The sequence below is a fragment of the Clinocottus analis genome, unplaced genomic scaffold (assembly GCF_023055335.1).
Source record: "Clinocottus analis isolate CAN_PGR_092001 unplaced genomic scaffold, fCliAna1.0.p SCAF_16, whole genome shotgun sequence".
NCBI lineage: Eukaryota > Metazoa > Chordata > Actinopteri > Perciformes > Cottidae > Clinocottus > Clinocottus analis.
This window is the reverse complement of record NW_027175887.1, coordinates 15,148,232-15,173,325: the sequence shown is the minus strand read 5'-3', so window position 1 is coordinate 15,173,325 and position 25,094 is coordinate 15,148,232. Positions and strand designations below refer to the sequence as shown.

The 25,094-nt window shown below is 42.8% G+C and overlaps 1 protein-coding gene across 1 annotated transcript in view; it reads right to left on the bottom strand.

The window, feature by feature from the left end:
• elfn1a (extracellular leucine-rich repeat and fibronectin type III domain containing 1a) overlaps positions 1–24,700 on the bottom strand; it is a 63,070-nt gene extending 38,370 nt beyond the window's left edge. The window contains exon 1 of the mRNA XM_068577817.1: positions 24,611–24,700. The gene's annotated coding sequence lies outside the window, so the exon portion shown is untranslated. The remainder of the gene's footprint in view (positions 1–24,610) is intronic.
• Positions 24,701–25,094: the final 394 nt, after the last annotated feature.

Genomic DNA, 25,094 nt, shown 5'->3' with positions numbered 1-25,094 from the left:
CCTGCTACAATAAGACGGGATCCGTGTTGGTTCATCCCAATGATTGACAGCAGCAGGAGAAGAGAAGCTCTAACATCAGTTAAAGGCAAATTCTTCTCTCAACAATGCTTGACAGGATGTGTTGAATACACAAAGACTCCATGGTGTTGGTCGAATAGTTTTCCTTCACCTGCCCGGCGTCCCCCGTGACAGAAGATGTTGCCGCAGGTGCAATTAGTGACATTTAAAATCCATCAGTTTCACTGGAATAATTGAAAAGCTGGGTCGTAGGTATCTTGTAGCAACTAGGTGTGCAGCCACCGCCCTGTGGATTCCTTTTGTAAAGGCCGTGTTTGTGTGTTTTCCCTCGTGCCGTTCTGCACCGCGAGGCTCCCGATGGTCACGTGGAGAGCAGCGTCAGGCCACCCATCAACTTCCTAACAAAGGTGTGATGTGTTGGATTGTTCTGTCGGGACTTGTTTCTTTCCTTTTGTCTACGGGCTTCACACAGGCCGTGCTTCTGGTTGCCCTTCCTGGACTGTGTGTGTGGGTTGTGTGTGTGTGTGTGGTGGGGGGGGGGTGGGGGGGTTAGACAGTGGCGGACCATCCCTGCTGACCTGTTCCACAAGGGTTCAAAACGAGGGCTGTATTGGGGCAACTTCAGAGATAATTATGCTTGCTGTGTCGATGTCAGTGTCAGGGCACGGGGCGCAGTAATTGCACTTTAGCACACAAGCCTGCTGTGAGAGAAGTGCTGCTGCTCCCATAGGACTGACTTGGCTCATTCTGAATGGCTGAGCGTATGCAAATATCCCTGAGCAGAGTTTCAGGGGGGTGTTATGTGGTAAAGAGCCTTATTAAAGCGCTCTGACCGGCATTGTCGAGCTTCGGTTGTGGTTACCAACTTTCGTCGCGTGGCAACGTGTAATTAGTCAGTTCAATCTATAGATTTCATTAATTTATTCTTTAGAGCAATGGATCCAGAAGTGCTCTCAAAGCCAGCAGGATGCTCACTTACACAAATGGCTCGCCTCCCTAATGGACAGCCCGTTTGTTTGGTGGCTTTTATTTCATGAGGTCTCTTTCGGGAGATCAGTAAATAAGCTTAAAATGTACCAACTATCCTAATGATTTGCACTAAATGTCCCCTTGGACATTGAGCATTATTGGTGTTTGCTTTGGATCATGATCGTGAACGATGGGGATGAAATCCTGCAAGAAGACACAATGCCGGCACAATAGAAAGGACCTCAGATCTGTAGTATCTTAATCCCACTTACACCGCTACCACGGTGGGTCACATCAGGTTCAAAGCATGACAATCAGCTCTGTCGCCTGCTGCCAGGTATAAATAAAGTAGATAGAAGCAGCGTAGTGTTGTTATTTTGATCAAATACCTGTGTATTATATGACGTGTGCATGTGTGTGTTGTAATATAAACATTTTCTTGACTATAACTTCAAAGATTAAATATTGATGCAACTTTTTATTATTTTCATCATCACTTAGTCTGCTGATTTTTTATTGGATTTTTCACTTCATCTTTTTGTCCATAAAGTGAGCTCAAGAAACAAATGCTTGCTTTGTCTGAAAAAGACAAAAGTTTTCTATCATATATGAGCTTCAAATCCTCACATTTTCAATCTGAACCTCGATAATACAGCAACATGTATGAATCGATGGTGAAATAGATGCCAATTACTTTTCTGTCCATGAAGTTAGCTGGTTCTTCACTGCTGTTGAACACTTGGCAATGGAAACGCAGACATTGAGGGATTCACACGTTGGTAGAAATAGAGAAAAATCAGAACACTTGATTCTCTGTCTTAAGTTTTAAAAAAACCTAACCAACCGAAGACAAAACATCCCCTCGACCAAACAGGCAACATCCTCAGAGAAATATTGGACAAGAAACTGTTTCAAAAATGGAACGTTTTCACACCAGGCAGACGCAGACTCCAGCTTCTCCAAGGATGAAAGGAACCGACTGTCAGTCGAATGAGAATAACAGCTGATCTGTAGGACGAGGTCTGTCGTCTCCAAGAGAACTGAGCAACACTTTACTTCTGTCTATCCTTCCCGTCGCACACGGACCCGTTAAAACGCCGAGCTGTAAAGGCAAGCAGACGATTGGTGTAAGTCGTGCAAGTTGACTTTTTCTCAGCACCTGACACACGTCCATCACCATAATGTATTGACGGCGCTCAGGGGGAGATAGGACTATGCAGAGATGTCCTCTCTCAGAGTTGTGATTGACTCATGCCTCAGTGCGGAAGGGAACGGCACTGTCTGTCAGCGGCTCCTTTTCTGTGACAGTTTGCTGCCTTTCCCCCGCCCCTCCGTCCTTCATCATCGGCTTCCTCGGCTCTGTGTGCTCAAACAAGCGTCGGAGGACGAGCAGGTTATCTCTGTATGCAGGTCGTAGCTTAACATGCAGAAGTTCCCCTCTGAGCCTCAGGGGATGTGTGCTGCTCAAATGTAAGACGAAGAATTTACATAAAATAACCATGCAAGATTTTTTTTAGTGCAGTCACCAAGCCTAAAAGATTTGGTTCTGTCATACCTTTAAGTAAAGCAAACCCACTTGCACAATTTGATGATATGCATCATGTGCATGATCATGTAGGATAATTGATTCATTATTCATGCATGAAATTGTACATAGAGCTTTTATTCCACCTGCAGAAGTCGGGAAGCTTGTGAGAAGCATGTTCATTGATTTCCATTACTTCCATCACGATTGCATCCGCGGGAGTGGGAGTAGACAGTGTCAGAGTTGTTAGGATATTTGCCACTTGATGTATAGATGACAGTTATCCACCTGCAGGGTTAGTGAAGCTGCAGAGACGCACAAGCACACTGTGCCGTCACCTCTCTGCACTTCCTCTTTCTTTTTTCCCGACTTTATGGACCTCTCTGGCTTTTGAGTTCTTCAAAGAATTATAGAGTTTGGGACTGAGAATAAAATAGTATTCTGTGATGATTTGAACTGCATCTTAAATGATATTGCCTTATCTTTTGAAAAAAAAAGTCGTCTAAACATTTCTCTGGTCGAGGACAGCTGGATTTTTCAAACACGATTTATATTAGAGAGGACATTTTTGACATTTTTTTTATTTGAAAAATCCTTGTTGCGATTAGTCTTTCTCAACCTTCATTTCTTTTCTTTCTCTGAATAAAATAGAGATTTAATGGCCAGATTTTCCAAGCACACATTCACAAACATACATAATAGACAGCCGGCAGAGCCAGAAACTCTGTAAACACTCAATATGAGGAGGTGGAAACACAAAAGTCCTCCAAAAAAAACAACAAGTGAACTGTTTTCCCTAAGAGGCTCAGACTGCACGCATGTAACAGACTATTAAGCATCCTCTCAGCCAGTGGTGGTCAGCGCTCTGCTCTCTGTGGTGGCAATCTGTGGAGGCCGGTGTAAACAAACTGTGTTGTGCGGCTGGAAGCAGCAGCAGAGAGGAGACAGAGGTCTAAACTTCTTAGACAACACCTGGTGAGCTCACGCAGCCTCGGAGCACCTTCAGCCTCTCCACCTCCGCATGCTTTACACCGCTCTGTGGGGGCTCAGCGGCCAGCGGTCTTTACAGTACGCGCTTTATTAAAAGGCTCGGCGCGGGTGAAAGTTCTGCATGTAAAGAAATCCCAAGCTGTCCAAGATCGCGAAGACACAATGCAGAGATTGAGCTGTGCTTTGCTGTGGATTTATTCTCTAATCCTCCACACAAGGCTGTAAGACACAGTAAAAGGGATTTACCGCAGAATGTCAGTGTTGCGTGTTGTTCTCACCAACATTGTAGAAATTCATTTGTTTCATTCGGAGACACATGGAAACTGTTTTTTCTGCCCATCTTCAATTTGTTTTAATGATGTGTAGCGTTTAGAACAATGCTGAAAAGACCAGATCTGTTCAAGTAAAAAGTTCAACATTTTGGAAAATGTTCTAATTAGCATTTTGGCAAAGAGTTCGATGAAAAGATTAATACTACTCTAATATCTGTACAGCTAGTGTTAAACTACAGCCAGCCGCCATTAAGCTTAGCTTAGCTTAGTTTAGCACAATGACAGGAAACCGCTTAATAACCCCTCAAAAAACTCTGAATTATCATTTTAACAGTTTTTGCATGGATTAAACAAATCAGATACCACATTTTCATTAATAAGCAGTAGAGCTGCTATTTAGAGGTGACTTTTAATGTTATTCTCAACAAAAAAAGGCAATTAAGTGTATATTTACTAAAATGGTAAACTATTCCTTTCAAGCCGTTCGAGTAGCAATCACAATACTAATAAAATTAACATTTGTTTGCGTTGCATATTTCTGTTTATATATCACAAATACAAAATATTGCACATATTCAAGACATAACAATCCCCAAAATGGTCAGTCATAAATTAGTCAGTAATAAACAAGAACAAATAATTGGATAATTGAGAGTTATTAATATTCCTTTTAAACTAAGAAAACGTGTTCACGAGTTTCTCTCAAAACTCCGAAATAAGCAGATGCAGATGCAGATAACAGCGTGACTTCAAGCCCGTCCTTAAAATAGTCGGTGTAATAGTAAACTACTCTGAGGTTTAAGCTTAAGTTATCCACTTGACCTATTAGTAGCCAGCAGGATCTATCCGAGCATCTCCGTGTTTTCTGTTGAAGGTACGACTGAACTGTGAAATCCCCTCCGGACAGTCGGCTCACACGCTGACCCTCAGCGAGCCCGGACATATTAGATCAGCAACGGCACTGAGGAAATGATGTCAACCTCGGGGTGGGATGTGCCCAAGGCGGTGTTGACTATCATCTGATAACAATAGCCGGCGCCGGCGCCGCCTCAGATTCGTCTCTCCGGCAGTACCACTCGATCCTACCGAGGTTCAAATACAGCCGGCGTATTTCTCAGCGTGGCAAATAATGGATTAAGGGGATTAGAGGCAAGCAAACGTGAAGAGAATCATACGTTTTGAATTCCTTCGCGACCTGGATCTGTCCTCCTCGCGCAACGGGAAGAGATAAAGCCCGGCGTGAGGGAGGAAAAAGGTGTGCTGGACGAGTGGTTTTATGTGCATGCGTCTGATGTGCGACTCGGTGTGTGGCAGGAATCAATTTACGGAAGATAATAATTCATCTCCAAGGGGAGAGGTGGAGGCAATGAAAGGCAATGAAAGATTGAGTCTACATCACTGTACACAAATGGCACTAATGGGGACAATGATCATCTCCAAATGAATCCAATTACGGGGCTGTTATTCCCACACCTCACAAGTCTTCATGTCTTCATACGGACGCCGTTATCCAGCCAGCGGAAGCCGATAAAAAGTTGTCGACCGCATCACGCACCATGCTAATAAACTTATATCTGTCCCAACCGTTTGACAGTTAAATAGAAGAAGATGACAGCTGTCCAGGAAAGCTCAAGCGGGGAGGTTGTAGCTGTGAAGTCGATAGGATTACCTCGGGATTAGGAACTGTAAATACAATAGCAAAATGGCTTGACGAGGACACGGTTAGCCTGCCTTGTTCGAGACCAGCTGATAAAGGTTCGCAATGTGGATGTGAAGGCCTGAGTTGCTGTCACATTGGATTAGCAGGTGTCTAGAAGGTGGAACCTAAACTGAGAATATACTCCAGCTACTACTACTGTGTTGTTCGGGCCCGATGCTAATGCTAGCTATTATGTGAGCTAGATTATTGACTAGAACTAGGATTAGTTATTTAAAACCATCCCAAACATTTGACCCAGTCATTTTCTGTGAGTAAATTCAGCATTCTCCAACTTGCTGTCACATTAGAAGATGTCTCGAAGGCTGAACCCAAACTGAGATTATACTCCAGCGACTACTACTGTGTTGTTTGTGCCCAATGCTAATGCTAGCTATTATGTTAGCCAGATTATTGACCAGAACTAGGATATGGTTATTTAAAACAATCCCAAACTTTTTCTGCATGTAAATTCAGCATTCTCCAATTTAACTTTAATCTCTGAAGGTACATTCATTTGACAATCTGCTCGTTTCCCCAGACGAAATGCTATTAGGCGTTTCGGAGACCACCACAAAGTCACACATTATTTCTTCTGGCACTGAAAACCCCTATTAGTATTTGTAAAATTGAAATCCCTCGGAAAGAAACCTCAAAATATATCTTCCCAGTATCTACTTAGCTCAACATATTGAAATGTCTGCACACCATTTAGGACGTAATCAGCCCTCTGCTGAAATTATATTACATTCCAGACTCCCATCCATGAGACTCTCATCAACTTAACATTAGGCTTGAAGCTGTGCAAATTATGGAAAGCGTTCGTTTAAGGGCCGGCCCCTCTCTCCTGATGAAAGCTTTTGTGATGGTTTAGGGAACGCCACAAAGTCACATATCATTTTCCCCGGGGCATTAGAAAGTCCAATCAGAATCTTTAAAGATGAAAAACTCCCTCTCAAAGCTCGAAGACCAATACTTAACCGCAGTGTCATATTGATGCACGGCCTCGAGCTCTCCCATTGATTATGAATAGGAAACGAAGTTGGCTCACTCATAAATAGTTCGTCTGAACTCCAGCTCAAGGAGCTTTTACATGCTTCTTCTCGCAAGAAAAGAGAAAATTAATTTGTGTGCTTACATTGGAATATTATCGGTACCGCCACGGTCTCTTTTATTCCCATCTTTTAATCAATTTCTTCCTCTATCAAGCTTTATATTACTGAGACATACGGGCACATTAGATTAGAGGTCATGGAGATCTCTTTCTGAAAGGTATTAATAATAGAACATATTAGCAGGTCAAAGTCTTCTGACGCAGGAATCTTTTTTAGAGCTGCACGCTGATCTTTGGCAGTCTCAGGCGGAGAGATCGGTTTGAGTATCTGAAACTGAAATGTGAGTGTTCTTTTAAGACAACACAGCTCGAAGCAGAAATTCTCCTCTCTTTTTGGAAGCAATGCGTTGAATGTGTTGCGCTGTGGTGCTGATACCGACGTTAGAGAGTTTTTACAAACAAGTTTTTTTTAGAGATTTCATTCTCTGCCATCGATCTTCCTCCACTTGTAATTCATTCTTCGTCAAGAACAAGTGCTTCGTTGTGTTGTGGTCAAATAAAAATGATAAAAACCCATCCATAGAAACTTTGCAAAGTACTCCTGCAATAGTATGCACGTCTTCATTGTACTACAGATGGGGACAACTACAACATGTCCTCCTGCATTGGTTTGTACATATTTTTCATGCGTTCTATGGAAAAGGCCAACACAATCTGTCAATTTTGGTTCGTAACAAACAGTCTTTTCAAAATAAACTTCCCTCTTTAGAGGAAACAACTCGGTTGGGTTTAGGCAACAGAACCACTTGGCATGAAGTCTTAACTGTGGAAGTTGCACGTCAACTAAGTCAACGGTTTTCACCTCACGAGATTGCTGGCAGTAAGCCCAGAACTCCCCCACATGCAGAGTTTGTCACTCTATATACTTCTTGGTTCATTATGTCATGGATTACATAGGAATTGATTTTGTGAGACATACAACATTTACATTGCATTAGAGCAACAGTGTATGAAACCAGCCTGCATTTGGAGGAGATGCTTGTTGGTTCAAAAGCTGAAACGTAACTATTATTTTGTCAAAATTTTGATCAATATACATCAATTTAGAGCGGAAATCAGGAACATGCAGAAGTGGTTCTTTCTATACATTTTGATGCTTCTCATTGGGCGACAAATTGTTTCAGACACAAACAGCAACCGACTAAATCGACAGAATGAGTGTTAGATATTAGTTTAGATAAGAAAGACTTTCACTTTAGAATATAAAATATGCAATTTTTTAATTTTATTTATTCTTCTCTAATGCAATTTAAATTGATATATTTCCAATTCCTCAAACTAAATGAGCAGAACGTCCTATTTCTGCTGGTGTTACAGCAGAAATAGGACGTTTGCTTTGGAATGTGCTGTCAACAAGGTGTGGCGAGAGAGATGAAGTTGAATAAAAGCAGACAGGCAGCTTAGCAGAGGGGGTTAGAGAAGAGAGGAGAAAAACAAGGACTGAAAACAAAGGTGAGAGGAGAGACGAGGAACGGGGGCGATGGGGAGAAATGAACAGAGGACAGTGAGTGCTGCCAGCTCGGCGTACGTCCATGTGTGTGTGTGTAGCAATGGTGGATAATATGGCGGCGGCAGAAGAACACACATCTCACACCGCACTCAACAGGTGGGTCAACAAGGGGCATCTCAAACAGGCAGGCAGGAGCTTATCTTAATTCTGAGGGAGAGAAAATCCAAGATCCTATCTACACTGACTCCCTGTAATCGATGCTGACAGGTAATTCAGACGGAGCAGTGCATGGGAGAGCTTACAGCTCGCAGGAGTGGCAGGACATTTGTGTGGCCTCGGTTGCCATACACTCCATGCAATCAATGTGCTTGGCAGTTTCAATACATGTCCAGATAAACATATTTTATAAGAGCTAAGAACCAATTCAGCAGCGATCCAGCGATGATGGACGAGACAAGAAAGTAGATCTCGAAGTTGTTTGTCCATCTGTCAGTGAGTCTATGGCTACCCTCAATATGGATAAATTTTTTATATTAATGGAACTGCATAAAGCGTTTAAAATCTGATAAAGTTGTATCAAGTTATCCTTTGCAAATGCTTTATTTACAGGCTTTTAGCAGAGTTGCTACATGTCTTACCCAGGCATGTCACATATGTTATGCTCAGGAATGCCATCACTTTGCATTCGAGATCCTAGAAATGTTTAATTCTTTAGTTTATATTAGATTATTTCCATGCAGCCATCCATTTATTGTCGTGTGTAGATATCAAAATCAGAAAAATATGAGATCTGTGATATAGATTAATTGCTACCACCCTCACTGTGCCTCACATGGCAGTACAGTCCAAACATGCACTGTTACATCGGCGTCTATTGAGAAGCCTCCAGTACTCTATCTGACACCTCTGCCTTCTGTTTCCTCTCCAAGTCTCTCCTTCTGTGCTTTGCAACTGTCTGAGTCAATAAAAACAATACAAGAAGGTGAGTGCTTCTCCCGTTTGCCCATTTAAAAACCAACACTGTTGTTTTGAGTTAAAGTCAGACACTGTATGGATGTAGAGGCCAAACCCAGAGGACCGAAAAAAGAAACGGAGGAGAGTGTATGTAGGCTACCAGGGGAAGTGTGATGGCTCATGGCTGTGTATCCAGAGCACATTAAAAAGAGAAGAGAAGCCCGGTGCAGCTGGTCCCTCAAAGCTGCCATTGGCATTTCTCCAGTTTTGTGTGAGGACTCGTTATGCAATTCTGCAAGAGCCTGTTTTCTCATCCTGAACTATTGCTAAAACCAACACGACTGGTGGTTCGCACAAGTCCACGCGCTGAATGACAAGAATAAGACAACAAAGCACCAAAAAAAAAAGAAAAGAGGAAGTGTTGCGAATGTGAACTTCAAACCTTCTGCGTCTCCTTTGCAAACACAAGCGGTGATGTGCACGAATAGTATCAGAAAAATACAAGCGTGGTTGTTGTTGAATGCAGGCCTCACTCAGCTATCACTCAGCAGCTGAGCTGACACTGTGAACCAGGCATCAAATATTCGGCATGCACTGTATTTCACTACGAGCATATATTTCAAGACTCATGAAAAAATAAAATGTGTTCTTGTTCACATCCAGCCCTGGCTGTGTGTCTTAGTACACATGCTTCATCTCATTCAGTGGCCAAAATTACAGCTCCAACTTGAATTATTTTATATTATTTAGTGGCATTTTGCTTTATTTTTTTGTTGTTCACAGCCGAAGGTTAAGAACAACAAGAACTCATGACGTGAATCCAGATCCAGGACTTTGTGTGGTTACGTGTTAAACATGTTACAGAAGGAAGCATCGTGTAGTCGAGGCTTGCATGCTTCGTGATGTATATAAATGCAAATGAATCGTGGCAGGGCAGCTCTAGCTCCAGCAGACCCAGCATACAGAACAATACATGCAAGAGAGAGAACCTGCTGTATTTCCCCCGGACATTTTGTTCTGAAACATTCTTCAATTAAAATTACCGCTATTTCAACTGTTCATATTGCAGCGATCGTAAAGATGCGAGACACAGAGGTGATGATAAAAGCATACATTGCAGATGTTAGCACTTGTTTAAGCAGATTAATGCTTTGATACTACATTTTTTGTGCAAATAATGAGATTATAAGAAACGTAATGTTGTAATGAGCTCAAGATAGTTTCACAAAATGCCTAATCGTATTACTGTTCCTTTCACAGGGATTACTGAAGCCTTTAATTACAGCATGTTACTTCTATGAAGAAAAAAAAAAAGATGAAAACATCACCTTGGCCTCTCTGCTGCTACATTATTACACGACCATAAAAAAAAAAACAGCGGCATGTGAAGCTGAATCTTTAATCTTTTCTCTGCAGCCCAAACAGGCCCATTAAACCCATCAAGTCCATTTGCAGGGGTCAGCCTTCTGGAATAAGTGTCTGACGCAAAAAGGCTACCTGACCTCTGAGGGTCCTCCTCACAAAATCTTGGCAGTATACTTCTTAAAAATGATCGCTCTACATTTTTACATTTATGCTTCCTACTGTTTACTCTTTATAGGTGAAGCTTTTCATGAAGCCCATAGTTGGCGAGGCTCTATCTTTGAGGGAATAATCCATTAGCTCCTCACTGTGCTGGACAAAAACTGCAAGTGTGCACACTTTTGGTGCGTTGAGAACTTTTTTTCGGGAAAAAAATGTAGACTTCTAAAGAAAGATGGGACAAGGGTTCAAAGTCACAGCTTGTCAATCAAGGAGTTTTCTTTTTCTCAGAGGAAACTTAACTTTTTAATCAATGCAACCAAATTGCAACTACAGTTTAAAAGTCTCATCCTGTGGGAGATCCCTCCAAACTTTTGAGCCGCCGCCCGAGACCAAACCCTGGCTGCAGGCCGAGCTGCAGGAGCACGAGCCAAGACCGCCTGCAGGAGCCGTCGCGAATCTATTAGCTTTTACTTACTAATGTATTCGGACACAAAAGGCTCTGATGTACACATCCCAACCACCAAAGCATTTGTGGCTTTTAGTCCAGCTTCAACCACTGGAACATCCTGTGTTCTTTGTAGTGATAGAGACCACACAGTGTCACCGCCTCGAGCACTATCCATAGAAAGGATTCAAGCACTTTCTTTTTCATTTCCATCAAGCATGTTTCACACGTGTAATTAGTGTGGAAAAGATAAGACATGCGTTGAACTATATATCTCTCTAACATAGCCCCACATGTGAGTCCGCTCCAGTCCTGCAGCGGGAGCCTTACATAATCAATGTGTTGCATACAAGATTAAGGATTAAATTGTGTATCAATCTTCAGTGTTATTGGACTATAAAGAGTACAGCGTGTTGTATGCAGTACTCAGTGTCTTCTCAGTCATTCACACTGTACATCTTTGTAATAAGATCACATCGGCCAAATGGGAATGTTGAAAAACGGCGAGAATAATGAAAAGTGAAAGACATAACATTTTTAATAATAAGTACAGAGACACTGACACGTAGCACTAGACGCATGCTTTTAGCTGCGCAGATCAGATTAGACAGAAAAGGATACAGTTAGTCAGGCTTGAACCTCTAATAACAGGGTGAGGAGCCCAACGTTCACCACAGGGTGCACTTGTCCTCGTGGACATATCCACTTCCTCTGATGTGCATTCATACGCTGGTCAAAATGGATTATACTTTTTAATCAGGCTCATATCTTAAAGGACTATCAAGGAAATTTAATTGAAATGTCAGGCTGTTTTATACTGTGATTAATATAATTAGAATAAACCTATTTTTTTTGCGTTACATTGCTGAATCGAAGGGTTGTCTCTCACACATGTCAAGGAATATGTCCCCCCCCCCCATCATTACAGGGAGAAGTGATGCTATTATTGAAATGCATAATTAATGTTGGAAAGTTGAATTCATGACTAATTGATGGAATGAAAAAAAAACATCGAACCTCCCACAATAAGAAGTTGCTAGTAGCTCAACTCAAATTTACAAAATTATAGGAATGGTTCAGTTTGATGGCCGATGCTTTTTGATGATTGGCAAAGGCAACTAAAAGAAGTTCATCAACCCGGCCTCACGGTGACAGAACAGATGTACCGCTCTGAAAGCTTCCCCGGAGGAGCAACCGGAGGCACAACACAGAGGAATCGACAGAGGGACGTCGCCTGAGGGCCGATGGGATTGAACGCTGGGCGGGCACACCCGCAGGGCTAATAGCCCCTCTGGCCCTCGAGGGAGGCCCTGTCCTCGAACAAAACATACATCATATAAAGTCGTAATAATCACTGCGGGCATTATGCCTGCAGTTCATCCACTGAGGACATTGAAGGTCCCGAGTGGCGTCCTTCTATTCCTTTTCCCCGTTCCTACATCCAGACTGTAGGAGATGACTGTAAAACTATTAGCTGAAGCCCAGTTGGCTACAGATCCTACACCTCCTCCTTCAAACACTTCTCATGGTTTTTGACTGGAGCCCTGCCGATCTGTCATGCAGCACTGTAACATGTGTCTGCTTTAAGAAAATGATCCCCCATTCGGAGACCATCTACTTGCAGTCTACTCCCAGTGTGAGGTGGCCTGGTATTCATCACTCCGAGGTCACAAAGTGCCCTCTCTTTCTGCATCAAATCAAGGACAAGAGGTACTATAGTTCCAAGCCGTGGAGAGAAGACGAAAACAGACCACTCTTGATGGTGTGTGCACATTTCTGCTTATCTTCTGCCGCTGGCATAAGAGCATGCTGTATTTATTAGGTGCATTTCCTTGATGAAAATCTTCCACAAGTGAGCTGGATACGTTGTAAACCGAGGCGAGCGCTCGGCCCCGCCCTTCATTTGCAGGGTATTTCCTGCCCTGACAGCGTGAGGCTTTGGTGTTCAGCAGCTTTCTGATTGCACTTTGCCTGCTCGAACCCACTGGAGAGCCGTGATTCACCCTCTTTGTTGTAGCTCTTGATGTAGGAACTGCGTGAGCAACTTAAGAGGGGAGGCGGCAAAACTTTAAAAGCAGATGAATTTGCGGTCGGATCCCGCAGGCTTATCGGTTCCACGACTCGCTCACACGGTTGACCTCGAAGCGCTTTTCCAGACGTAAACTTGCACAAACGTGCTTCAGTGAAAATGTATCAACCGTTTGATTCCTCTGCAACGTCTCAATCAAATCTTAACGAGCTCAAAATACAGAGGTGAGGACCTGTGATGATTGGATGTGATGTCGAATACTGGCTCGGGCGTTATTATATGAATTCAATTTGATCCCAGCGTGTGTGAGCAAGACCACGCACATGGAACAGGGAAATAATGTTAAACGGACTGCATTAGTGCCTTTTACATTATCTATCATGATACAAACGTTGGTTGTGTTTTTCTTTCTTTTTCTTTGCATTAAATCACCCATTCCAACACACACACACACACACACACACACACACACACACACACACACACACACACACACACACACACACACACACACACACATTCATACACTGGCCTGCCCATGGAAAGCAACTATAGGTTCAGTGTGTAGCTCAAGGACACATTGACATGCTGAGCTCTATAAACCGCTCTGTCTCCTGAGCCACGGCAACACACACACACACACACACACACACACACACACACACACACACACACACACACACACACACACACACACACACACACACACGACCATAAACACTCATCAGTAGAAGCTTCAGACATTACTGCACAGCGTTTATAGCTGACACCGTGTTCCTAAGATCTCTTTTAAATTTCCAATGATTTTATCGAGCCTCATGATACAAACGTTGGTTGTGTTTTTCTTTCTTTTTCTTGCAGGTTTGATCCTTGACACCTTTATTTAATCATACATGGTGAGGCAGATGCCAAACTCAAACAGGTTATGCAGAGCACCCACATTGTTATTTCATCATTTTATATTTTATTTTTATGAAAGTGAAGAAGGGTTTTCGACACATTCTTTCTTTACTTCTTCTATCTTGAATGATGTTGAATGAAAAATAAGTTAATCACTTAATTATCTGCCGTGCTGCCCGAACACCCCCAACTTTCTGTTTGTTTAGTTTCCCGTGTGAAAAAACGTATTTCGCTATCGCAGAGTTAATTCATCTTGGGGAAGGGCAGATATCTATTTGCTGAAATAGCTAACTCGGGGAGGACCTCTAGTCTTATTTAGTCTGTGCAAATAATCAACTAACGGTTCCTTAATAAGGGGACTGTGTAGGGCGGTTCTACAATATGACGCTGGACACGGAGACGAGTGCTCGTGTCGTCTTTGCTCCTGATTGTAGAAGAGGAATTATCATTTAAAGGGAAACTCAAAACCTTGTTTCCGCTGACAGTCGACGCTCTCACCTTGGTGGTGAATCCACTCTCTGTTATCTCACCTGACTCTTTCCCCTGGTTATTCTATAAAAGCACATATTCTTCAAATCACAAGGGACCTTAACTGTTTTATTTGCCTCTTGCACAGCTTCACACAGATTCCACATCTTACGAAAGAAGTGGGGAAGCGTAGTTGGCTCACAGACTCTACACACGATCTCCATATTTATTTGAGGAATAACACTTCGCGGACCTGACAATCTGGCACCCTTAGATCCGCTCCCTCTCGGTGCTCTGGTCTCGCAGTGGGTGATCACCAGGCTGAGCTGAATTCGGCCTGAAAGGCAGCGCCGCTTAATGAGCGGTGGAGGGCGTGAGAGAAGACACAACAGGTGAAGCGTCATATTGATGCTCTGCATCTGGGAAATGGACCGCTTTTCTCGCCTGCTGTTGACCTGGTTAATAATCGTTAAAAAAAACAAAACAACAACACAGGTTTGTAAAAGGTTTCACGCTACCAGGACGTTTGACATGTGATGTCTTCAGCTGTTGGGATAAATAAGTTGTGTTATTCATCTGGCCGTTGTCAGAGACGTCTCAGCATGGCAGTCATCCAGGTAAATATTGATATGTTTCTGATGCTCAGCTCTAAGCAGCTGGTACGCCGCCAAGAAAGGTCTTGCATCCGATCTGAATCATGATCTGTAGTATTTGGTAACGGCACTCTCGAAACTTGGCACAGTCCGACGCTGACTTCATTGCTCTGTGCACACCAAATATAGTGATTTCTTTCTTCTTCTTTTTTTTTTCCAGTTCACGTGGCTCGGTTCAGTTATTGCTTTGAAAGTCCAGCGTTCTGCCTCGCTTTGTTGCTCCGCAATCAATCTTCTTCGGTAAAGGACACGTTCTCTTTCAAACAACTGCATCGTTTATCAAACAAAGCTCGAAACACGAGCGACTCGGTGGGATTCTTCACTCACACTCCCGAGTCTTAATTAATTTATCATGCTAGTTTTTAGTCAAAGTCCCTTCTGGAAGTCATTGTGTAAAACTCTTACCCTCAGCCCATCCACGAGACTTCATCTAGATGACCGTCTTTGAATAATTTGCATCATTAAAAACTCGGATAGTGTCAATGAACACTTATTCAAGTACGCGGCGGCGCTCTCCAATATGAGTGTTATGGTACACTGTGGCCTGCTAATGGTGTGAATACTGGCACATTTTTTATAAGTAGACGCTAGTATGTTTGCTCCAAGTTTGGAGGCAGTTGCCATGGGAACACTGTCCTATCTCCGCGTGCTCGCTGACAATCTGTTAAGTCGACTGATTCCCCGATTAAAAAAAAAAATGAAGAAACTCTATTCAAGCCAGCGGACATCTATTGCTTTGACAGTCGTGTTGCGGGAGACACGTGTGCTGAGGTAAGCAAAGTTGCTCGCTTGGCAAAATATAAGAGCCGTACACCATCGTGACAGAGGTGCTTAAAGGCTTTTAAGCTGAGATGTAGAGATGCATTAAAGGTATTCTGGCAGCTCAGCGCGCTATAAGTCAATATGGCTATCAAAAAACGTTTCGCTTAATTATTTCCTCCCAAAAAAAAAAACGACCTTTGGTCCCTGCAGTGCAACAAACAAGGTCGTCCGCATGGTCGCGAAAGCGAGACATGTGGGGGCGACGAAATTATTGATGACTCAGACACCCTGTCACTTAAAAACCCGCCCCTCTCAGCTGCACCTGAACGCAGCCATCTCATCATTGCATTCAGCTCGACTGTGATGTTGTGAGCTGTTGGTCCCTGTGAGAAGCTCAGTGGAGACACTGATGCCTCATTTTTGCTCAGAAGCCCCATTCCCTCGAGTGGCGATTGCCGTACAACGACAGGACCGTGAAAAGCCCCAAAAGTCTAAAAGTGCATCGTTTTACTTTTGTCTCGTTTCCATCTTTCAGGCGACAAAGAGACAGAACTTCAACAGTCAAACAGATGCTGGGATTGTTGTGTGATGAAGGCCTTCTGTCACTGCAGCTGCACGCTGAGTCAAGAGGCTGGGAAGTGGAAATGATCGCTCATCATCACGTGAGCGGCATTGTTAGTTACCGTGAATCTACATCCTACAACGTGAGTAAAAACAATCTGAAGAGGCTTGGTTTGTTTGTCTGCTCTGTGCTACTGTAGAAAACATGGCGGTGCAACATGATGGACACCCAACACATGGATCTGAAGGACTGATTTAAGCTAACAAAACCACAATGATTCTCGGTTTCAGTTGATTATACACAAGTAAAACACAGTATTCAAGTTCTGCTAAAGGATGCCATGAAATGCCGATAATCTAGAACGTGTCAGCTGTCAGATAAGATGCTGAATTAACTTTATTCCTCATATCCATGTGTCCCTGCCTTCTGTAATGAAACAAGATTTTACAAGCAGCAGACAGTGAACAAGGGGTTTATTTTGAAAGGGTGTGTTCAACACATATGTCATATTTATCTGCAACACTCTCACCTGAATAGTGTTGAGGTTTCTAGGAGAACCATGACATTCATTACCTAATGTGATGGGTGACTAAAACTGTGGATACATATTTATATATTTTCATATTCTCTAGATTACCATAAAGCTTCCTTTTTCAAGCTGCTTTGAGGAAAGTGGATGAATGATGTTTGTGAGGTCCCTACATGAGGAATGCTGCCTGATGTTGACCAAGTTAACCTTGTTATTGGTGTCAGCTGGATATGTGTGGGGGTTTCCCATCAGCCACTCTGTCCTCTGCATGACTTCCACGGAGCCGGCTCAACGGGAAGCCATCGTCTTGCTCAAATCACCCGTCAGACGTTTGCGCGACGATGCGGTCGGCAGCGGTGTGAGGGAAGATGAAGGGCTGACCTTTACACCGCAAAAAAAAAAAAAAAAAAAAGTGTAGATGAATCCTGAACCGATCATCTGATTGCTCCTTGTCTTCTTCTCGGCTTTCACTTCAGATGATTGTACGCTTAAATGTTTGTTCAGTCGGTGAGGAGCGAAAACAGCTCCACAATCAACCCCCTGAGATAAAAAGGCAGAGCCACCATTAACCACCAACAGACAGGGTGAGTTGACTCGGCGTGGCGGAGGTCTTTAACTGCGTTTACCAACTGTGACACAATTTAGATCTTTAGAATTTCCTACAGCAACACAATGTTTTTCATTTTCTATTTTTCTGTTATCATATTTGGAAACTTTGTCCAGATCAGAAGGTGAGGCCGGAGTAAGGAGGCGATGGGCCGATGGCAGGTGAGTATCAGATTTCTATCAATCACCATTTCTTGTTGGAAAGTCAATCGAACCCCCACAAGGACACAATGTTGTGTGTCAGTTCTGGTGGTCTCGCTTCACTTTTACAGCTCTCTATCCAAGAGCTCATCATATTCTGTCCTAAATGTATACAATTTCATGTGGGAATATTTCAAATGGTCAATTTGGCATTCATTTATTACACTGAATGAACCGGTAAGTATTAATATGTATAATGTAGTAATTTATTTATTATTTCCAGGAACCTGCCTCCCAAATGACCCACTTCTGCTCCAGATGTTATATGTTCCCATTAATGACGAGTGCAGCAATCATCAGCTGTAATTGTGTAAAAACAAGGTCTATTCACTGCTCAGACGTGCAGGCTGTAGCAGGCGTATAGTTTACTCCAAGAAGAGACAAAGTTAGTGTGTTGTTTTTGACTTTTGAACGGTTGTGATTGACAGGCAGCCTGTCGAACATTATCACAAAAAAAAACCCCAAGCTGTTAGTTAGAACGACTTATTTCGGAGACAAAGACACAGAAACGGGACACACACCTGGAAGCAGTGCGAAGGCCTACGAGCTGCAAACAGACTGTCATGTTGTGTGTGAATTACTTTGAAACGATGAACAGTGTGTGAGCGTCGCACTTAAAGAGACGAGTTAGCATTACTAACTGAGTCGGAGGACTCTGGAGTGGGTTTCTTTGCATTAGGAGTTGAAAGAATGAGGGTTGGGAAAATTGATTTAAAAAAACAAAACCGGTGGTGCGTGACAAGAATAAACTATTTAGTCTTTAAAGGATGAAAGAAATGAAAGAAAAAGAATGTGTTGTAGAGGAATAGCACTGCAAGTCTTAATCAAAGTGTGCAGAGAAGCAGAGGGTCAAAGCATTTAAGACGCTCACTGAAAAACACATTTAGTGCTTTATATTTGCAGGACATATTTGAGGAAGGATTGAACAGGTTAATTTCCTCCGTGCATCATTAGTATTTCATCTCTTTACGAGCACAAACTGGGCTTACTTAACATTCATAGGAAGGAGGACCATGTTTTGATTACCGTGACGTGACTTTTAGCACCTATTGACCTCAAATAATGTTCTCGACGTGTGATGAAAAGCATGTGCCTTTGGTGTGGCATGTGGGAGCGACTTTATTCACGCGGCATCTGTCATATTTAAAGGCTGTTGGTTTAAATTCCATAATTGGTAGGAAACTGCAAACTGCCTAATCACGCTGCATTACCAATCAGGGATCTAATCAGCGACATTTTCTGACACTATTTGTAACTGTGCCGAAAAATCTAATGTAATTATCTCACCAATAGATGTGCAGCTCGCAGCCCCGCAGCAGCCAAACACAAAATACAAAGTCTGCTGTATAGAATGACTTCAATTTGATAGACTGACAGCTCGCAGACTAAAATATAGTTTCCTGTTTGGTGGACTTTGAGTGCCGAGGACTTTGCAGACCTACTCCTTGGGTTTTATATTTCCCCAAGGAGCCAATTAATGTGATTGGTGTTCCTTTCAGAGAGAGAGAGAGAGAGAGAGAGAGAGAGAGAGAGAGAGAGAGAGAGCGAGAGAGAGAGAGAGAGAGAGAGCGAGAGAGAGAGAGAGAGAGAGAGAGAGAGCGAGAGCGAGAGAGATTTCTCAGAGATGGTTAGCCATTAGAATGATGGATATTAGGTCTATTACAACATAAGTAAATACATTTGTATGATCCTTGAGATATTACTAAACTCTCGTCCATATTATATCTATAAACACACATTTCCAAGATAATCAGCTACATCTAATCAAGTATATGTACTAAAATCATGACAGATTTTTATCCTTGTTCCTTCTAACCGGATGCAAGTTCATACTAAGCCTGTTCGGTTTAATTTGAGAAAACTTCCTGTTTTATCCTTTAGTTGGCTTTGATGACGCAGGTAAGCTCTGTATCCTTCGCCTTTTATTAATATAGTTCCCCTATGATTGATGAAGAGCAGTTGCAGTCTGGACCACACAGTATTTGAGTCTAATTCATTTATCCTCTCTTTGTTGCTCTCACAGAAGGCACAGCCTTCCAACACAGTCATCAGATCACACTGTGTTTTGATCCTTTCTTGGCATGATTTGGACAAAAGGAAATATACAATTGACATAATCACACCTATATCCACCACCCACATAAATACTTTAATCACAGTTAAATATGGCCTGCCATTATACCTGCTATTACTTTATGATTGACACCTTACAGCATGCCCCTCTGCATATAATTTAGAGTCAGTATAGAACACATTCATTATTCATTATTTTCGTTGAAGGCCGAGTTCATGATTGAATTATTATGGTATTTTGTTGGCACCTAACCTTTGTACTAGAAAACTTTTTAATACCAAAAAATAAGCAGAAGAAGCAATTTCTCACAACCGTTAAACGCCATGATCCCCCGTATGAATCCATACAAACAAATAGTTCTGTGACACGAGGTGATACGGACACTGTTAATATAAATGTCATGTTTTAGGTCATTAATATGTTGGATTTATATGTAACTGATAAGTTGTATGAACCCCCTAGTGGGGCTGAGAGACAACTTAGTGTTTGACTTTAAAAGAAACGGCCATAGCAATTAATTAAGAACTTTGTTTGTGTATGTGTGTGTGTGTGTGTGTGTGTGTGTGTGTGTGTGTGTGTGTGTGTGTGTGTGTGTGTGTGTGTGTGTGTGTGTGTGTGTGTGTGTGTTGATGCTGTGTAAAATGCACACAGGACATATGAGCTCCATCAGCTCCGCCTGTGTGATCCAGCTCTTTCTTTGTGTGCAGTGTATCTACAAAACTTTGGTTCAGTAATGTGAAACACGTCCCTTTGCTTGCCTCTTTGTTCTTGATCTGCAATGAAAAGGTGACCAACGCACACATGAGGCACATGATTACATAATCTGAAGTTACAAAAAGCATAAATTGAGCAGAGGCGATCGGGGACGTCCCGTCGACAGGCTGAAAACCTTGCTTTCCAAGTGAGCTTTGATAGAAGTGTTATGTATGGCCAGCTTTAAAGCTCTCATGTACAGGATAGTCATCAAGCGGAGCAGGTGCCTGCAGACACGGTGCCATGGTGTTTTGCATCCCGGCATCTAATTATTTTCGCCGAGAAAGATGGCAAGGGAGAGACGGAGCAATGTTCAATCCGCCTCACTCTGCCATTTCGTGATGCTTGTTTACTAAAGGGTTTCATCTATCATAAGGCAGCCAGCAGGTGGCTGGGGAAACTACACAGAAACGTTTCTGGCACTCTTGGGTGGATTAATTCTTGTGCACTCCAAAATTAATTATGACTGATTCACACCCTCGAGCGATTCCCTACATCTCCTGGTTGATCCCCACAATCTGTCAATGGAACAGCAGCTCACTCCAACTTGACTGTCTCATGTACACGTATATATTGTCTTTAGCTCGTGTGGGCTCAGTTGTCAAGGAGGATGTGCGAATCACCGTGTGTGGCAGCTGTCTCATTTTTCTCCCCAACTGTTATCAGCACATAAGATGCAAGTAAGTAGAAGAAATGAAAATGCTGATCCATAAGGGCTACGCCTGCCATGTGCCATGTTTTTTTTTGTTATCTCAAAAGCGCACCTGGAATACAAAGGGCTCATCTCGCCGACGTTCAACGACCTCGCCCAACTTAACTCGGATGCTTTTCTTTCCTGAGACGAGAGCAGGCCACAGCTCTGTGAACACAATGTGAAGCTAATGACTCATGAGCTGCTGAATCAAGGAGAAGTTTGGTCATGTTTTTCAGGTTTTGTATTGTCAAGCTAATCTGCTTGTCACAGCCTTTTTTGGCTATTGGAAATTCTCATCTGATGGCCTTACTTTCCTGAATGTTAAGTTACCGTCAATAACGTTTCCTTTTCATGTCTGTTGGCCTGAGGCGCGACTCTGAAGGTGTCATTGATGGTCCTGTCCTTTGGCTCAAAGAACTGCTCTGACGACTGCAAACACTGAATTTGCATCGCCGAGGAGGATTCAAAGCGATGTAAATTTTCTTCAGTTATAATCCATTCATCGCCACATGTTTTCAAACCTATGATAATACGTGACTCATAGGTCAGGGTCGCTGCTACATCGTCAAATAAAACCAATAAAGGTTTATCAGTTTGTATTCCAGGAGCCAAAGTTAAAGACACAGATTAGAGAGAAAGCATGCTATCAATAGCTATAAAACATGTTTGATTAACAGACATCTCAAGACTTATAACCCTTTTCCTTCCGTTCTTTTCTTCCTCCCGTGAGTCTGATTTCATGACCTTCCCATCCTTCACTACCGATGACAAAGACCTCCTTCTTCCATTTGCAAAACAGCTGAGTGTCACATGGGTCTACCGAGACGGAGGTGGTGCAACAGCTCTCGTAAAATGGCCCACACTCTACTCACGGCGCAGGAAGTTTTACATTTTACGGTTGTGTAGGGCCGTGGAGCTCAAACTGAAATATGACATGCTGTCGTACCATATGTTTCACAGCTCTGTCGACAAGCCCTGACTGGTCCCTCATGATTACACTCTACACATTGTTAATCATATAATCAAAGCATCGCCGCTCCAGTCGGACCTCCGTGACCTGTCTTCAACATGACATCAGCGTGAAAACAAATTAAAATATTTACATGTGAAAGGTTTTGCTCTTTCTCTCTTTTTTTCTCACGACTGATGTGTCAAACAAACTGCGTTTTCATCATCACAATTATCACTAATCACCCACATGATCGGTCCTATGTACTGACTCAGTAATGCAGTGTCGATAAAAAAGATGATCATATTAACTTTTATGTCCGTTGCAGTTTAGAAGCAGCACAAACATGGAAGGTTATGATGTCTGGTGAAAGACCCCAACTGGACTCTAACTGCATGCTACAGTTAAAAGGAGAATCATGTGTTTAGATATAAAGTCTTTATTCTCCCAACTCCACAACTATGATTTTGCTCTAACATATTTCTCAATTCAGAGATATGGGTTCATATCAGACGAACTTTGGAACGATGTGTTGATGCTTCACAAGTCATCCACACGTGTACAGCCATGGAAAACCTGTGCGCGGCCTTCTCCATCTGAAAGGGTTGGTCACATTTCCAAAACAGCTTGTCCCCCTAGGATATCTGTCTCTCTCGAACAGCAATTTATCGAATAGGGCATTCTACTCGCTTCCACTCCCACCGTCATGAGAAGCTGTAATTCTCTCTCAGTATCCTTGGCACGATCTCTCTCTCTCTCTCTCTCTCTCTCTCTCTCTCTCTCTCTCTCTCTCTCTCTCTCTCTCTCTCTCTCTCCCTCTCTCTTTTTCTCTCTCCCTCTCTCCCTCTCTCTCCTCCACAAAGAACGAAGCTAAAGCAACTTGCATACAAAATAGCTGACTCAATCATCCAGCTGCATAATCAAGATAAGGGAGACGGAGACCGGAAAAGGGAGATGCGAAAGGGCTAATGCGAGCGACAGCTTTAGCAGCAGCAGCAAAACTAAGATGTTTTGAAACAGTCATAACGCAAGATGTTAAAAGTTAGGAGAAGTAAGACAGTGATTCACGCTGATGGTAAAGGCTAAGCCGAGGCTGATCTTCTGTGTGAAGCGACTGGAACGAGGGCAGCCACTTACAAAAGGATGCACGCAGTTCAGTGGCATGAAACAGATTGTTTGAGCTTAATATTTTAGAGGCTTTGCTGCCTTTAAATGTCACCAAGACAGCAACATTATTTCACCAGGACCAAGATGATACAGCAGTCCTATACAGCTACGTCCACAGTGCAGCCGGATGGAAAGTCAGAGGATTGTTTCCTACTGTATGTCCTCGTTATTTCTTTGGCTGCCGTGTGACCACTGTCCTGCAAACCCGGCAATGTTTCAGCATTTGTTTTTGCTTTGGGTAACAGATCCCTCCTGATACTGACAGAGAATGCAGGGACTCTTCATTCAGAGCTGGCTAAACATCTTTAGAATTATAGGCTAAGAAAAAAAAAGCCACAAAAAAAAAAAAAAACAGAGATAAAGAAATCCGGAGGAAGCCTTGTGCAATTCAAAAAATATCAACACATTGAGCGTGTAGTTAGTATATAGCATGCATTTCCCAGACAGATGGCATAGACGCAGCAAAATCCTCAGCTAATCTGAGTGAAACTGCACAGAGCTCTACTGGAAGTACACGACTGTGTTGACAACATAATAGGTTCAGGCAATGCGATGCCCTGGTCATTTTTTACTTGTTTTACATTTTAAGAATCAAACCGTGTGTTATGACTTCATGGAGATATTTACATATATACATTAGCTTTAGTTCTCACTCAGATGGGAATAGTCATCAGTTTCTTTGTGTAAATCTCTGAAATAAAGTTCAGCCTCGGCTGAAGCGGCCGGGGAGCTGTCCGTGGTGCTGAAGCGGCATCTCGGCCGGCTGGTGTTACTGGAGGTACACAAGCTGCCAAGTACTACTTTTTCTCGAGCAGTATCAGGTGGAAGCTAAGCTACAGTGTTGTAAAAATGTACAGGTATTCAGTTAGTATAAAATTTAGAATAACAAAACAAAAAAATAAGAAAAAAGAAAGGCAGGAGAATAATTATGGCACAAGAATCGGTGTAAAAGCGAGACATTTCCTTCCTTGTGAAATGCACCGACTTCGGCGTGATGGTGCACAAGTTCATCCGTGCATTGTGTACGGTGTGTGTGTGTGTGTGTGTGTGTGTGTGTGTGTGTGTGTGTGTGTGTGTGTGTGTGTGTGTGTGTGTGTGTGTGTATGTGTGTGTGTGTGTGTGCTCTTGGCGATAGAAGAGTTACTATTTGCTTCTGCACACAACATCCGAGCAATACCGTCCAAATATTCTTGAAAGCAGTCGATTTCAACCCTCACCCTGGCCCGCGTGAATGCAAAAAGACACCAATTTGTAAAGTCTTGCGATGTAGAAGTGTAGAAATGTAGCAACACAGTAAACAGCTTACCTGCTTGACGATCGCGCAGCTCGAGCCTCTTCCCGATGCAAAGCTGGCAGCTTACTGCGTGTCACACACACACACGCACACACACACACACACACACACACACACACGCGCGCGCACAAGACGCTTTCAAAGACACGGGAGATATTTCTGTTGGATAAAATAAAAAAGTCAAATAAAAAATGAAAAAGAATCCCAGTTTTTCTTGTCTTCGGGTTTGAAGGCGCACGAAGCGGCTGCTGACTGCGTCAAGAGGGAGTCTCACAGATCCATTTAGCGGTGAGTGATTTAATTCAGTGCTGAGCTCCTCTCACCGCTCACCTTTATTTATGCTGAGCAGACCCGGAGCCCTGCTTGGCTTTTTTTCCCCTCTATCACATCGAGAGCTGACACCGGCGTTTAAACACAGTCAAACGTAGGTAGGTAGAGCTTGCTATTACTGTCTCAGTTTGGGGGGAATAAGTGCGCGAGGAGCGCGTGTTGATCC